The sequence below is a fragment of the Monodon monoceros genome, unplaced genomic scaffold (genome assembly GCF_005190385.1).
Source record: "Monodon monoceros isolate NGI ecotype Baffin Bay Population unplaced genomic scaffold, NGI_Narwhal_1 Super_Scaffold_22, whole genome shotgun sequence".
Lineage (NCBI taxonomy): Eukaryota > Metazoa > Chordata > Mammalia > Artiodactyla > Monodontidae > Monodon > Monodon monoceros.
The window spans coordinates 117,762,699-117,777,279 of record NW_021703779.1 but is presented as its reverse complement, the minus strand read 5'-3'; the positions used below and the strand labels follow the sequence as shown (position 1 = coordinate 117,777,279).

Below are 14,581 nucleotides of genomic sequence, written 5' to 3'. Positions count from 1 at the left end.
CCCATTGGATGGGGTGTGCTGCATTTGTTGAGTGCTTCCTTTGACTAGGTAACTCTAGCTCATTCTGGGGTGCAGAATTAGGAGGTTCATTCTTGCTGCACACCTAAACTATGTTCTCTAAATCCAGCTGTTTTTAGGAATGAAGATGACATTGTTGATCTCCATCTGTCTGAATCTTTTAGTTCCAAACTGGGGTAGAAAAGAGTATTACATTTACTGCGCCTCACCAAATCCCACAAAGTCTATGGGAACCAAGCTGGAGAGAGTTTTGAGTGACAGACTTTCCTTAAAACTACTGCTCTTTTTTGATATTGAGCTGTATGAGCTGTTTGCATATTTTGGAAATTAATCCCTTGTCAGTTGCAGTGTTTGCAAATATCTTCTCCCAGTCCCTGGGTTGTCTTTTGGGTTTGTTTATGGTTTCCTTTACTTTTTCCTTTGCAAAATATTTTAAATTTAACTAGGTCCCATTTGTTTATTTTTGGTTTTATTTCTATTACTCCAGGACACAGATCCAAAAAGATATTGTTGAGACTTATGTCAAGTTCTGCCTATGTTTTCCTTTAGGAGTTTTATAGTATCTGGCCTTACGTTTAGGTATTTAATCCATTTTGAGTTTATTTTTGTATATGGTGTTAGGGAATGTTCCAATTTCATTCTTTTACATGTGGCTGTCCAGTTTTCCCAGCACTACTTATTGAAGAGACTGTCTTTTCCCCATTGTATAGTCTTGCCTCCTTTGTCGTAGATTAATTGACCATAGGTGCGTGGGTTTATTTCTGGGCTTTCTATCCTGTTCCATTGATCTATATGTCGGTTTTTGTGCCAGTACCATACTGTTTTGATTACTGTAGCTTTATAGTATAGTCTGAAGTCAGTGAATCTGATTCCTCCAGCTCCATTTTTCTTTCTTAAGATTGCTTTGGCTATTTGCAGTCTTTTGTGTTTCCATACAAACTGTAAACTATTTTGTTCTAGTTCTGTGAAAAATGTCGTTGGTAATTTGATAGAGGTTGCATTGAATCCGTAGTTTGCCTTAGGTGGTATAGTTATTTTGAAATATTGATTTTTCCAATCCCAAAATACAGTATATCTTTCCATCTGTTTGTGTCATCTTCAGTTTCTTTCAACAGTGTCTTATAGTTTTCAAAGTACAGGTCTTTTGCCTCCTTAGGTAGGTTTATTCCTAGGCCTTTTATCCTTTTTCATGTGATGGTAAATAGGATTGTTTCCTTAATTTCTCTTTCTGATCTTTCATTGTTAGTGTATAGAAATGCAATAGATTTCCGTGTATTAATCAAAAAATGGGCAGAAGAACTAAATAGATATTTCTCCAAAGAAGACATACAGATGGCCAACAGGCACATGAAAAAATGCTCAACATTGCTAATTATTAGAGAAATGCAACCAAAACTAAAATGAGGTATCACCTCACTCCAGTCAGAATGGCCATCATCAAAAAGTATACAAATAATAAATGTTGGAGAGGGTGTAGGGAAAGAGGAACCCTCCTACAGTATTGGTGGGAGTGTAAATTGGTACAGCCACTATGGAGAACAGTATGGAGGTTCCTTAAAGAACTAAAAATGGAGCTACCATATGATCCTGGAATCCCTCTCCTGGGCATACAGTAAGTCCCCCACATACAAACCTTCAAGTTGTGAACTTTCAAAAGATGTGAACGTGTGCTCCATCAATGTCAGGCATGAGTGAAATTGCAGCTTGCCTTCTATCTCCTATTGCTGACGATCCTTCACCTCTACCACCTCCCACCTCCTTTCCCTCCTGCAGTCAGTAACTCTTCTTGCCTGTTCACTCGATGCCACCCCCTATATGCCAGCTGTTGTACTATACTACTGTACTTTTCAAGATACTATACTGTAAGATCAAAAATGTTTTCTTGGGCTTCCCTGGTGGCGCAGTGGTTGAGAGTCCGCCTGCCAATGCAGGTGACGCAGGTTTGTGCCCCGGTCCGGGAGGATCCCGCGTGCCGTGGAGCGGCTGGGCCCGTAAGCCATGGCCGCTGAGCCTGCGTGTCCGGAGCCTGTGCTCTGCAACGGGAGGGGCCACAGCAGTAAGAGGCCCGCGTAATGCAAAAAAAAAAAGTTTTATTTTTTGTGTTTGTTTTTTATGTATTTTTTGTGTGAAAAGTATTATAAACTTATTACAGTACAGTAGTATATAGCCGATTGTGTTAGTTGGGTACCTAGGCTAACTTGGTTGGACTTATGAACAAATTGGACTTATGAATGTGCTCTCAGAATGGAACTCATTCATATGTAGGGGACTTACTGTATATCCGGAGAAAACCATAATTCGAAAAGTTACATGCACCCCAATGTTCACCGCAGCACTATTCACAATAGCCAAGACATGGAAGAAACCTAAATGCCCATTGACAGATGGATGAAGAAGATGTGGTATATTTATACAATGGAATACTACTCAGCTATAGAAATGAATGAAATAATGCCATTTGTGGCAACATGGATGGATCTAGAGATTATAATACTAAGTGAAGTAAGCCAGACAAAGACAAATATCATATGTATCACTTATATGTAGAATCTAAAAAAAAGGTACAAATGAACTTATATACAAAACAGAAATAGACCCACACAAATAGAAGACAAACTTATGCTACCAAAGGGGAAAGGGGGGGAGTGATAAATTAGGAGTTTGGGATTAACATATACACACTACTATATATAAAATAACCAACAAGGACGTACTGTATAGCACAGGGAACTATACTTGATATTTAGTAATGACTTATAAGGGAAAAGAATCTGGAAAAAGTATATATATACATATATATATATATATATATACATACACATATATGTATATATATATAACTGAATCACTGTGCTGTACACCTGAAACTAACATGACACTGTAAATCAACTATATTTCAATAAAAATAAACAAACAAAAAAAACTACTGTTCCTCTCTTGTCACTGAATTCTGTTTACTGCGCTGATCAGCTGCCTATAACTCCTTAGAGGAATTAAAGTTTAATGATATTTGCAATGTTTGTTGAGCTCTTCATTTCTTTCTTCCTCCTTTCCTTCAGTAATATTTTATTAAATGCATGTTTTGTTTCAGGCTCTGTCCAGAGCTCTGACAATTCAACAGTGAACAAGAGAGACATAGCACCTGCCCTCATGAAGCTTACAGCCTAGCAGTCCAACAGATGTTAATGAAATGATCCCCCAAGTCTTATAATGTATAATATCAACAAAATAAGTGCTACGAGTCCTCTGAACCCTGATATAGTCTGAGGAATCAAGGAAGGCTTCCTCTTGGAAATGGCTCTTTAGTTGAGATCTGAAGGATGAGCTGGAGACAACAAGATAGACACAGGGTGAGAGAAAGAGCGTATCTTAGACAAAGGTAAGAAACAACCAAAGGTCCTATGGTGGTAGGGAGTTACTGTGTTACTATGTGCCAAGGTTTGTACAAATCTGTTGTTTTAATTCACTCAACAATCATTTCTGCAAAATAGCTAAGCCTCCATTTTACAAATGAGAATATTGAAGCACAGGGGGTTACTAGCTGCATGACATTGAGTAAGTGAATTTAAAGCCAGTATCGAGTGCCTCTAAGGCAGTGGTTCTCAGTTGGACCCCTACCACACTAGAGCACATTTGGCAATATCTGGAAGCAATTTTAGTTGTCACAACTTTGAGGGGGGCTGGGGTGCACTAGTAGGTTGAGGCCAGAGATGCTGCTACGCATCCTACAATGAACAGGACAGCCATCACAATAAACAATTATCTGACCCAAAATTTTAATAGTGCCCAGGGTGAGAAACCCTGGCACTACTGAAATTTGGGTTAAACCCAAGCTCTTAACCCTTCCACAGATGTGCCTCTCTCCCTGGAGGCTTCTCAGTCCTTTGTGCAAATAGACTTCTGGTCAGTCAGTTCCAATAAGCCGTACATGCCCAGTAGTGGACATGGATTAGACTTAAGCAGGGACCTCTGCTACTTGGCAATTCTTTCAATGATCCACACCAGCTTTGTATTGTCAGTTCCATCTCATAGATGAAGAAACAGAGGTTAAATAACATGCCTTGAGTCTCAGAAGTCACAGTGACAGAGCAACTGAGTCCAGCTCTTTTGAAAATGAATCTGTTATCATTTTCCTTCATAAGGCAGCCCTTCAAAGGACAAATGCTTAATCTCGGCCTCCTCATGTAAAACTGGCAAAGGCTGGAGATACAGGTCTGGATCTGGGCTGCAGGGGCGCTACAAAGAGTTTGTCAAATTTAGTGCCTGAATTATTTTTTTAGGAGCTTGAAAATCAGCCCAGTGTTATTCAGCTTGAATTCTTCTCTTGGTAGGCTCAAACTCACACCAGACACACAATCTGCTGTTTGTGTAGAGAATGTATCAGGAGAGAAAAGAATAGCACCCACATGTGAGCATCTGCTCGAAAAATCCATTTCACCATTAACCATACAATTGAGTGAGAAAAACATAAAAACATCTGTGCCTGCTATTGCAGATGTAATCATAAAACCCAAATGTAGCAATGGAACAAACTGGAAGAGGGGCAGAGGACAAGAAAAGGGAGAAACACATAGCTTTGTTGTCAGAAAGGGATGGGTCTGTGGCTGGGCTCCTGCACTGAATACTCTTGTCTTCACCTTTCAGACACCATCTATAGGAAACAGCAAGATCCTAAGCAGGCAAATTATGCAATACAGCTCTAAGGAAGCAATAAACAAGGCAGAGGAATCCCAGAGACTGCAAATCGACAGCAAAAAATATATCTAAGTATATGCTGGTGGTATTTCAATGTTAAGGCAGTTGACAGAATCGTGGAACAAGAGACCGTAGAAAATGTCAAATCTGAAGGGCCCTCAGAGGTCAACTGGTTCAATCCCCAGTCTTACTCATGAGGAAACTGAGGTGCAGAGAGGGATGTGACTGCCCAAGATCACACAGCTAGTTACTGGCAGATGATTCTAGGCAGTTCTGGGGAAACAATTTTTTTTTTCAGACCGGCAAGAGAGAAATATTTTACAAAACTTTATAAATAACTGAGAACATCAGCTTGAAAGCACAACTCTGCTACAGCTATATAAATTTATGCCTTGATTCAGGGGGCCAAAAGCCAATGCTGATCTTCGCCCAAAGTGCTAAGGTGTAATTCTGCCACAGGGTGAAACAGAAACACCTACTAGATCTCAGCAACTAACACTGGCTCTACTTCTGCTGGACTGCCAGTTTTAAAGAACCACACAACTTTAATCTGAAGGTGGAAAGAAAGGGAAACCAACAAGGCCCACGGCACCCCAGGCCACACTCCTTTCATTGGCCCATGAAGAATCTGCACCCAGGAAGTCAGGACGCTAGGCTTTGCCTTTGGTTCTGCCTACAACCAGCTGTATGACCTTAGGACAAATACAGACCACTGAACTTGAGCCCTCCAAAAGCTTTTCTCCTCAGGACAAGAGGATAATAAGAAGCAAAAGGAAAGGAGAAAATAGAGAAATGTATGGGAAGAGGTGGTGGGAAGAAGCAGGGTTGCCCTCTCTCCCTGCCCATCCCCTCAAATGCCAGCCTAACTGTTATGGAGTCCATACAACACCCCTCCTAAATTCAGCCTAGGTTGTATCATTCATTTGATGGCTATTCATGGCCATCTTCTTTCATGAAATATCTGTTCAAATCTTTTGCCCATTTTTATTGGTTGTTTTCTCACTAAGGAGTTGTAAAAGGCATTTATATATTCTGGATATAAGTATTTTGTCTGATATAAGTGCTGTGTATATTTTCTTCTATTCCAAGGTTTGATTTTTCATTTTGTCAACAATATCTTTCAAAGAGCAAAAGTTTTTAATTTTGATAACATTAAATTTATCATTTTTTAAATACTTTTGTGCTTTTTGTATTCTATCTATGAACTTTTACCTACCCCAAAGTCACAAAGATTTTCTCCTATGTTGTCTTCTAAACACTTTAGAGTTTGGGGCTTTATATTTAGTTCCATTTAGAATCCATTTACATTTATTACCCATTTCGAGGTGATTTTTGTGTATGGCACAAGGTAAAATTTCATGTTCACTTTTTTCCTGTATTGATATCTGGTTGATCCAGCACTATTTGTTGAAAAGACTATTTTCCCTCCACTAAATTGCTCTGGCACCTTTGATCAATTGGCCATATATGCATGGTATCTTTCACTTTTTAGCAGACCTATCCTTCAAGGACAGTACAAAGGAGGACACGAGTCTACATGTACATTTGCACTAATTCCAACTCAGTGGGACTCAACTCATGAGGTCAGACTGTTTAGGACTTCACAGTTCTGCCCATGGCGAAAGGTGGAAGGACAGAAGACCACTTAACGATAGGAATTATAACAGACGCACATGATTGGGACAATCCTCTTTTGCATTTCATATGCATCACATAATTGATCCTTCAAAACAGCCCTGTGAAAAAGCAATTAATATGATCCTCACGATTTAAAGTGAAGCTCTGAGAGTTAACTGACTTGTCTAAGGTCACATAGAGCTGGACTCTGAACCTAGACTCTACGATGCCAGAGCTATGTTTTCAATCACTGTTTCTATTGCTTCTTTTAGCTCCATTACTCTTATCTCCATAATTCGATGTGATGGTTCTCACCTGAAACAACCTCTTACTGTTCCCATCCATCCCAGATGTTGAGGGCTAACTAATAAAATAGTTAATATTTGTTGAATACCAAGGATTCGGTCTCTTTGTATATACACATTTTTTTAGTGTATAGACATGTACAATTTTATTACAAAGATTCTCACAAAAATGAAAACAGTATCTCAAAAAGGAACCTAGACTAACAATCTTCACCTGCAGAATTGTGGGAGGACAGAGAGGGCAGGCAGTGTGAGTTTCTTGGCTTACTGGGGGCCAGTAGAAAGGTATGAGAACAGAACCAATCTAAAAATGGCTGATGTTACCTTAAGGAGCCTGAAAAGACCAGGGAGTCCCTGAAGATCCAGTCACCCCTTCTAAAATGCTCAATAAGGGCACCTTTTCAAAGCTACTAAGCAGGCACTTCAAGATTTTGTCCTATGGGTGCTTAAGTGTATCCCTTCTAGCCAGACCTGGCACCCGTTATGGTTCAAAATTAAGAATTCAGGAGGGATGGGTGGTGAGGCAGCTACTAGAAAAGCTTCACCTAACACATGTGCCCTGAGCTCGGGGCCCTGGTTCCTGTCTAGTCCCTGGGGATATTTATATTTAATATATTTTTATATAAATACACAGAGAAATAGAAAATATAAAATCCGAGGGGGTGCAAGATAAAGGTGGGGAACTTGGCAAGAAGCCAGAACCGGAGAGGTCTGCTCAGACCCTCTTGGCTTCTTGCTTCTCCTCCTTGGTTTTCTCCTCTTCTGTGACTTCTTTCTTTTCTTCTGGGTCTTTCTCTTTCTCATATTCCGTTTTGACTCTCTTGGCTTTTTTGAAGTTGGAAGAGTTCTTGTGACCTCCTTTTCCCTCCCCATCAGAGTCGGAGAACTCTTCCTCACAGACCATTTGTTTGTCCGAGGAACACAGTGAGATGTGCTTGTCAGGGTCTTCTTCATCCTCATCACCACTCTCCTCGGGAATGGCATCCTCAGGAATGGCCTGCATTTGGACTCCGGGTATGCGGGTCAGCATTCTCAGGTTCTCAAACAGTCGTTGTTTGAGCTTTTCCAGATACTCATTAGTGTTCTGGTTAGTCATATTGGAAAGACTGATGTGAAATTTGAAATCTGGTCCAAAGTATTCAAAGTAGTCATTGTATGAAAGCTCATTAGGGATCTCCATGTCCAGGGCCACAGCTGTTTCATAAGTCCAGCACCGGGAGACATTATAATGGTGTAGCCACCTCCTCCCAGCATGAGCATAGGCAGGTTAAAGCTCTTCACAAATTCCACACACTTGGCTTGCCCTTTGATGGTCGAATCGAAGCAATCTAACTGATCCCCAGACAGGAAATCAGAGCCACAGTGTAAGACGACTGCACTGACCTGGAACATCTCCACTACTTTGGACATGACTGGCTTGAAAATGGCCTCATAGAACTCGTCATCAATCCCATCTCAGAGAGGGTAGTTAACAGCATAATACTTGCCTTTGCCAACCCTAATATCCCGTAGGTCCCAAGTTCCTGGGAAGTACTCTCCATATTTATGAAAGGACACAGTCACGACTCGGTCTGTGGTATAGAAGGCCTCTTCCACGCCATCGCCATGGTGAATATCAATGTCAATATACAGCACTCTCTGGTGATACTTCAGCAGTTCCAGGATAGCCAAGACGATATCATTGACATTGACGTAACAGAAGCCAGATGCCTCGGACTTCTTTGCATGGTGTAAGCCCCCAGCCCAATTCACAGCAATGTCCGTCTGCTGTTTATTTTCAGGGCACTTGCCACAGCGCCACCAGGAGATAGCTGACAGAACTCAAACAGGCCATCAAATACCAGACAGTCCTCACCAACGTAGAATCTCTGCATCTGCTTGCTGTACTCGGACATGTTATCTGGGCAGATGGAGCACAAGAATTTAATGTAGTCATCAGTGTGGTACTTGGTTCTCTCCTCAGCATTGGCTTTGCGAGGGTGATAAATTTCCATCTTTCGGTCGAGGCCATAGTTAAGGAGCAAATTGTGAGTCATGCAGATTCAGTGAGGCTTCATTGGGTGGCCTTGTCCATAATATACAACGTAATTGGAAACTACATCCAATGTAATTTCCAACATCCCCTCACTATATCTCCAGGGAATTCACTCCCACAACAGAAAAATAACCATCACTACTCAGAATTATTGTAGGTCACAGCTCACCTCGTGCACGTCATTACACTTTATGGTGTCAAAGCACATTCACATTCATTTTCTTACTGGATTCTCACAAAAACCCATCGTAGTAGTAACAGACTTTCCCCCTGAGTCTGCGCCATCTTGCTCCCCTCCGTAGGTCCCTCTGCCCTCCTGCCAGCATCTCTGCTCAGCCTCTTTACATATATTAACTCATTCAATCCTCCCAACATCCCTAAATGAGTTGTATACTACTGTCATGTCCATTTTAATGGAACCTGGAACCTCAGGCTCAGTGAGTTTATGTAACTTACTCTCGATCACACAGCTATTAAATAGCAGAGCCAGGATCTAAAGCAATTATTTACCTTCCCTTACATCTCTTGCTCTTGGCCATTACAATATACCACCCTCTAGACTTCAGGTAGATTGTCCATATAAGATAACATAGGGTAAGGACACTAGCCAGTCATTAATGTGCTATCAAGGCCCACAACACGTTGAAAAAAAAAAAACATAAGTTACCTTGGCCCTGTCAGCACACAATGGCTACTGTGTTTGCCAATTCTGCCTTGTATCTGCCTCTTTTATCACCCAAAGCCATGGGAGGATATGAGCATTTGGGATGCTCCCACAGCAGATTTAGAGTTTCTATGGAAATAACTACCTTCAGAAGATCAAAGGTTTCCATATTATAAAGGGACATAATTTGCTCTATTCTTTGAACTTCAAGAAGAACAATATATACAAAACAATTCACTTTGATAAGCTGATATGACCTAACCTAACAACATAAAAATTAGTCAGGATTTTCCTAATAATCCTTTTATGTTTAATCGTTATGGTCTTTAAAAGCTTCCACCAGTGCTCTTTTATTTGGTTTTTCTCAACCTTGCAAGATAAGCAGAGGAGATCATATTATCTCCAATTTACTGATAAAGAAACTGAGAATCACGTGGAGATAAGTGACTTGTCCAAGTACACAAAGCTAACATGCAGTGGAGCTAAGACTGAACCCTAGGTCCTCTAAGAGCCTGCTACTAAGTTTCAAATTAAAACCACTAATATTACAATCATTGTTTCTTAATATTATGTCTCAGGATGTTCAGAGGGAACATATAACATCACCAAGGTCTCTAAATATTTTCTTTAATAATTCTTTCCTCAAATTATGAGTGTCCCAGTATCAGTCCCTGGACACGGGGATAAAGACAGCTGCTCCCATGACCTTTCAAGTGATGTCACGTTAGCAGGCTTTTAAAAGACTGGGCCAAAGAAAAAGATTCCTGAGAGGAAGAACATGTTACCTTGAAGAGTAATCAGTTATGCGAATGGTTTCATTGCCTGTTATACCATGGATTATGCTTTCATTTTTCATATTAATGTTCTTTATGTTTTTCAATTAGTCACGGCAAATTACCTGTCCTTCGCCTTGGCAAGAACAGCTCAGTGGGGCTCGGTGGAGTATTTTCCAAGTTCTGTCTGGTGAATTCTTGCTCACATTCTTCTTGAGGCATTAAGATGTAATTTTTTGAATGAATGAATGTGTTTCATTTGACACCATCTCATTCATGTAGGAAATTACCTATTGAATAAGGAATTGGAAATTTTTTCCTTTCTTTTTCTGTAATGGTGCATTGCAAAAAATTAATTTTAGTTAAATATTAAGAAAGAATTGGAACATTAAAGAAAATTAAAATTCATTCAGCATTTCTTAGTCATTCTAACAGAGAGGACTTGTGGCACAGAGCATACAAAATAGCAAATTCTCCAAAATCCATGCCTACCTCCATTTTCCCCTGCCCAGTCCTGGCAAAGTGCTTGCCCCTCCTCTACTCCATCCCACTGTCCCCATATTTCCCATATGGCAATACCTGACTAGCTGCATTTTAATCACCCATTTACCCAAGCGTGTACCCACCCCTTACCCAAGCGTGTAAGACCTTCTAGGACAGGAATAATGTCTTAATCAGGACTGAATCCCTAGCTCTTAACACACTGCACAACACAGAAGTACTTAGTAAGTAATGGGTGAATGAAGCCATTCGCCTTTGGAAAACATGAATATATCCTTGTTAGCTATAGCCTTATCTCACAAATTAGGCTTTGTTCAGTCTATAATTTAACCATTATGTTGCATTCCCATAATCCTCTATGGGGAGGGAAACCAAATAACTTCTCTGTCCTTGAAGATCTCACAGTCTAGCAAAGCTCTGCCAAATGTTAACTTTCTAAAGACCACATGGTAGCCTCCCTTTAGAGTACTTTGTCAAAAAGCTGCCATTTTCCTTTCCTTTGATGTGTGGCATGGTCCTTAAGATTAGCAAGCTCCTTCAAACACTGCTAGGATGGTGTCTCAGAGGTCAAATACTTTGTTCCCACAGGCTGGTCAAGTCTTTTGAAAGACATCTGCATATGGTGGAGATGAGGGGAGGCCTCTTTTTCCTTAAACAGACTGGTTTTATTATATTTTTTTTGGTTGGTGGGGGCACTGTAGAAACTCCAGCCCAAGGCCTACCCACAGTTACATCTCTGCTCCTTGTCAGAGGATAGTTTAAATTTCTTTACGCTCCACTTCTTTTGCTACTGTCATTTTATGACTTTGGAGAAGGGAGGGGAGAGCCTCTGTGGACTGCCTGAGTCTCTTTAAAGAACTCTGAGTTATTATTAAACCAATATCTTCACTATTGAAATACCTTGTTGCTATTAATAATTATTGCAATCCCCAGGGTGGAGAGCCATAGAAGAAAATGCTATTATTTGTTCAAACTTCAGGCTAATTAAGCCCAACACGTGATATATAAATAGATCCAAAAGTATCTCTAATTTTTATGCATTGTGCAAATAAGCGAATATCCAGTGAGGAAATGTTTACTCGACTTGAGAGACAAGTAAACTACAAAAGATCTGGAAAAGAGCCTACAAGGTCTCTCTTTCCAGAGAAGTCTTCAAGTGATACTTGCCGCTAATGGAGTAGCATTTGGAAATCATCAGGAATAACAGAGTTGAAGAGTTGTAAAAAAGTCTGAGAAAATTTCTGTTTTCCTCAACTTTGGTACAGTGTAGGATCAGTACAGTTTGGTACAGTGTAGGATTATTTGCCCTTCTCTAGAGCTCTCTAGGAAGCAGAAATGCCACTTACCCTCAGTTACCCATTCTTCCAACTTAACATACCAACAAGCAAAAAAGTTCCTTCCTATGACTAAGGAACAATTTTCCTGCTTAGATGTAAATTCAGTTCCTTGTATTGTGATGTTCTGCTGCAAAAAGAACAACTAATCCCAATTCCTTTTGTAGAAATTGTTCATGCCCTTTAAAACCTTAAAAAGATGGCTCTGATCCTCATATCTCCAGACCAGACAAAACCTAGTTCACTCCATTCTCAGTCTCTTTAGTTTTTCTTCCTTTAATCCTGTTTAAGGATCAAAACAGGAACAGCTCCAGAATCTACAATACTTTCTCTATTCCTGGTTCTTAGAACTACTTGGAGACTGATACAAACTGAATTCTCCACCCACAAAGTCATTATATCATGCCCACAATCGCACATAGGTAAACTGCCTGGTTAAAAACAAAACAGAACAGATACACAAAGAATCCTGGAGAGAGGCAGGCTGTATATGTGCATGTGTGTGTGAGTGTGTGTGTGTGTGTGTGTGTGTGTTTCGTTGAGGGTTAGAATTGAGTAGACATGCAAATTTTGTGGCATTAACTCTGAAGTAGACAATTTCAAAAATGAATGACAAGAAATTAAAGGCAGCTCATTAGACATACAAATTTTATGTCAAAAAAGTAGGGTTTTCAAATTCCTAGAGAAAGGCAAATCACTATGAATCAAAATTTCTACCAGACAGAAAGTTCAACAGTATAATGCAGATGTGGTAGAGTAGGAAAGAGGAAATTAAGGTTCATATTTTGTTTGATGTTGGTTGTCTCTTAACCTCTATCATCCTATAGTAAACACCTCTTGGAATGGTGCCCCAGCTTACAATTCTCCTTTCTCTGGGAATGGCCCCTATATGCAGAGGCGATAGGCCAACAGTGGTCATGTTAATTCTATGAGATCCTAATCCCTTGGCCACAGTTGTTGATCCAGGGGTGGGCACAGGATCCACACCAAGTAAATAAGATTCATTCTTTCTTTCAGGAATTGAAAGTCTTGAACAGAAAACACAGTGCACTGCATGCAGTTTCATTCTGTCTAGCCCATCTGAAATGAGTTCTTTACATGTTTTTCGCTTGACATTCATTTCCTTCAGGGCAGGATCTTTGTCATTTATCCCTCTATGGAATAACAGAGAGAACATTTTATGTTGATGTAAATATTAATTATCTTGATTATGGCGATGATTTCAGGAATGTATACATATGTCAAAAATCATCCACTTTTACACTTTACACATGTACAGAATATTGCATGTCAGTTAAACCTCAATAAACTTATTTTAAAATGTTATGGAAGCCCATAGGAAGGAGTAATTAATCTTGACTGGTGTGAATATGGGAAATATTGGTTTCAGATAAGAAAGTTTTATGGCTTTTCAGTTAGCTCTGAGTACTTTGTGCCAATATTGTCACTCTCATTGTCCTCTTCTAAGGGAAACTGCTCTTTCCATAGCTCCTGCTAATGAAATCATCGCTGGGCGGCTGCTTGAGCAGGGGATAGCGCTTACTGTATCACAAGTGGACTGCCTGATTCAAGGAGGGCTAACCCCATCAGGTAATTAGCTAGACCAATCAAACTCTTTCCTGCTAGTAATTGATTGGATAATAAGATAACCTTCTTGTTGGTAGCAGAAGAAAATATTTGTAATTGAAGAGAAAGAAGTCAAGATTCCATGAGAGAGAGAGAGCCCTGTATCAACAGTGACACTTTGGTGGCCCAGAGAAACAGAGCCCCAGAGCAGGGTTACTATGGTAACTTATAATAACTCCATGATTTAGGGTAACCTGTGTGAGACTAACTTTCAATCAAAACACCTAAATTATCCCAATGTGGCATTACATTGTCAAGATGCCCACTTGGGTCAGGAGCAGTATGGTATCTGATTAGACTTCTCTCTCTTGCCATTCCCATTTCTTGCCAAATAAAAACATTTCTTTAGCAGCAGCAAACTTACTGGTGGCATGCAGCATTAAAGCAATCTGCCCCGGGCTTCCCTGGTGGCGCAGTGGTTGAGGGTTCGCCTGCCGATGCAGGGGACACGGGTTCGTGCCCTGGTCCGGGAAGATCCCACATGCCGCGGAGCGGCTGGGCCCGTGAGCCATGGCCGCTGAGCCTGCGCGTCCGGAGCCTGTGCTCCGCCACGGGAGAGGCCACAACAGTGAGATGCCCGCGTACCACAATAATAATAATAATAATAATAATAATAATAATAATGTAAAAAGATAGTTATAAATGAAAACCATGACATGAGTAATTATTTTTCTTAAAATCCAAGAGGAAAATTAATTCAAATATTACTCTACTTAAAGTGCACAATTAGTAAAGTTTTGGAATGGCCCCAAGTGACAATTTCAATCTTAGCTCTTCAAATAAAAGCTGACGTATTTTTAGACAGTAAAACTGACTAAGATGCAAGTGGCTCGCAGTTAAAGTAATTGCATATCTGGTGGTGGTAAGTGAATTACAGAAGTGACAAATGCTGTACTTAAATAATTTGAAGCAAACAACGTCTCCCTTCTGCACAGAGCAGATTCAAAAGAGCAGAAGTCAGGAAAACATCTGCCTCATTTATTCTGTTCTTGCATACATGGCTGAGGCCCAGT

At 40.2% G+C, this 14,581-nt stretch overlaps 1 pseudogene; it reads right to left on the bottom strand.

Annotated features, from left to right (window-relative positions):
- Nucleotides 1–7,350: 7,350 nt before the first annotated feature.
- On the bottom strand, nt 7,351–8,955 carry LOC114905909 (annotated as a pseudogene).
- Between the last annotated feature and the right edge of the window lie 5,626 nt (nt 8,956–14,581).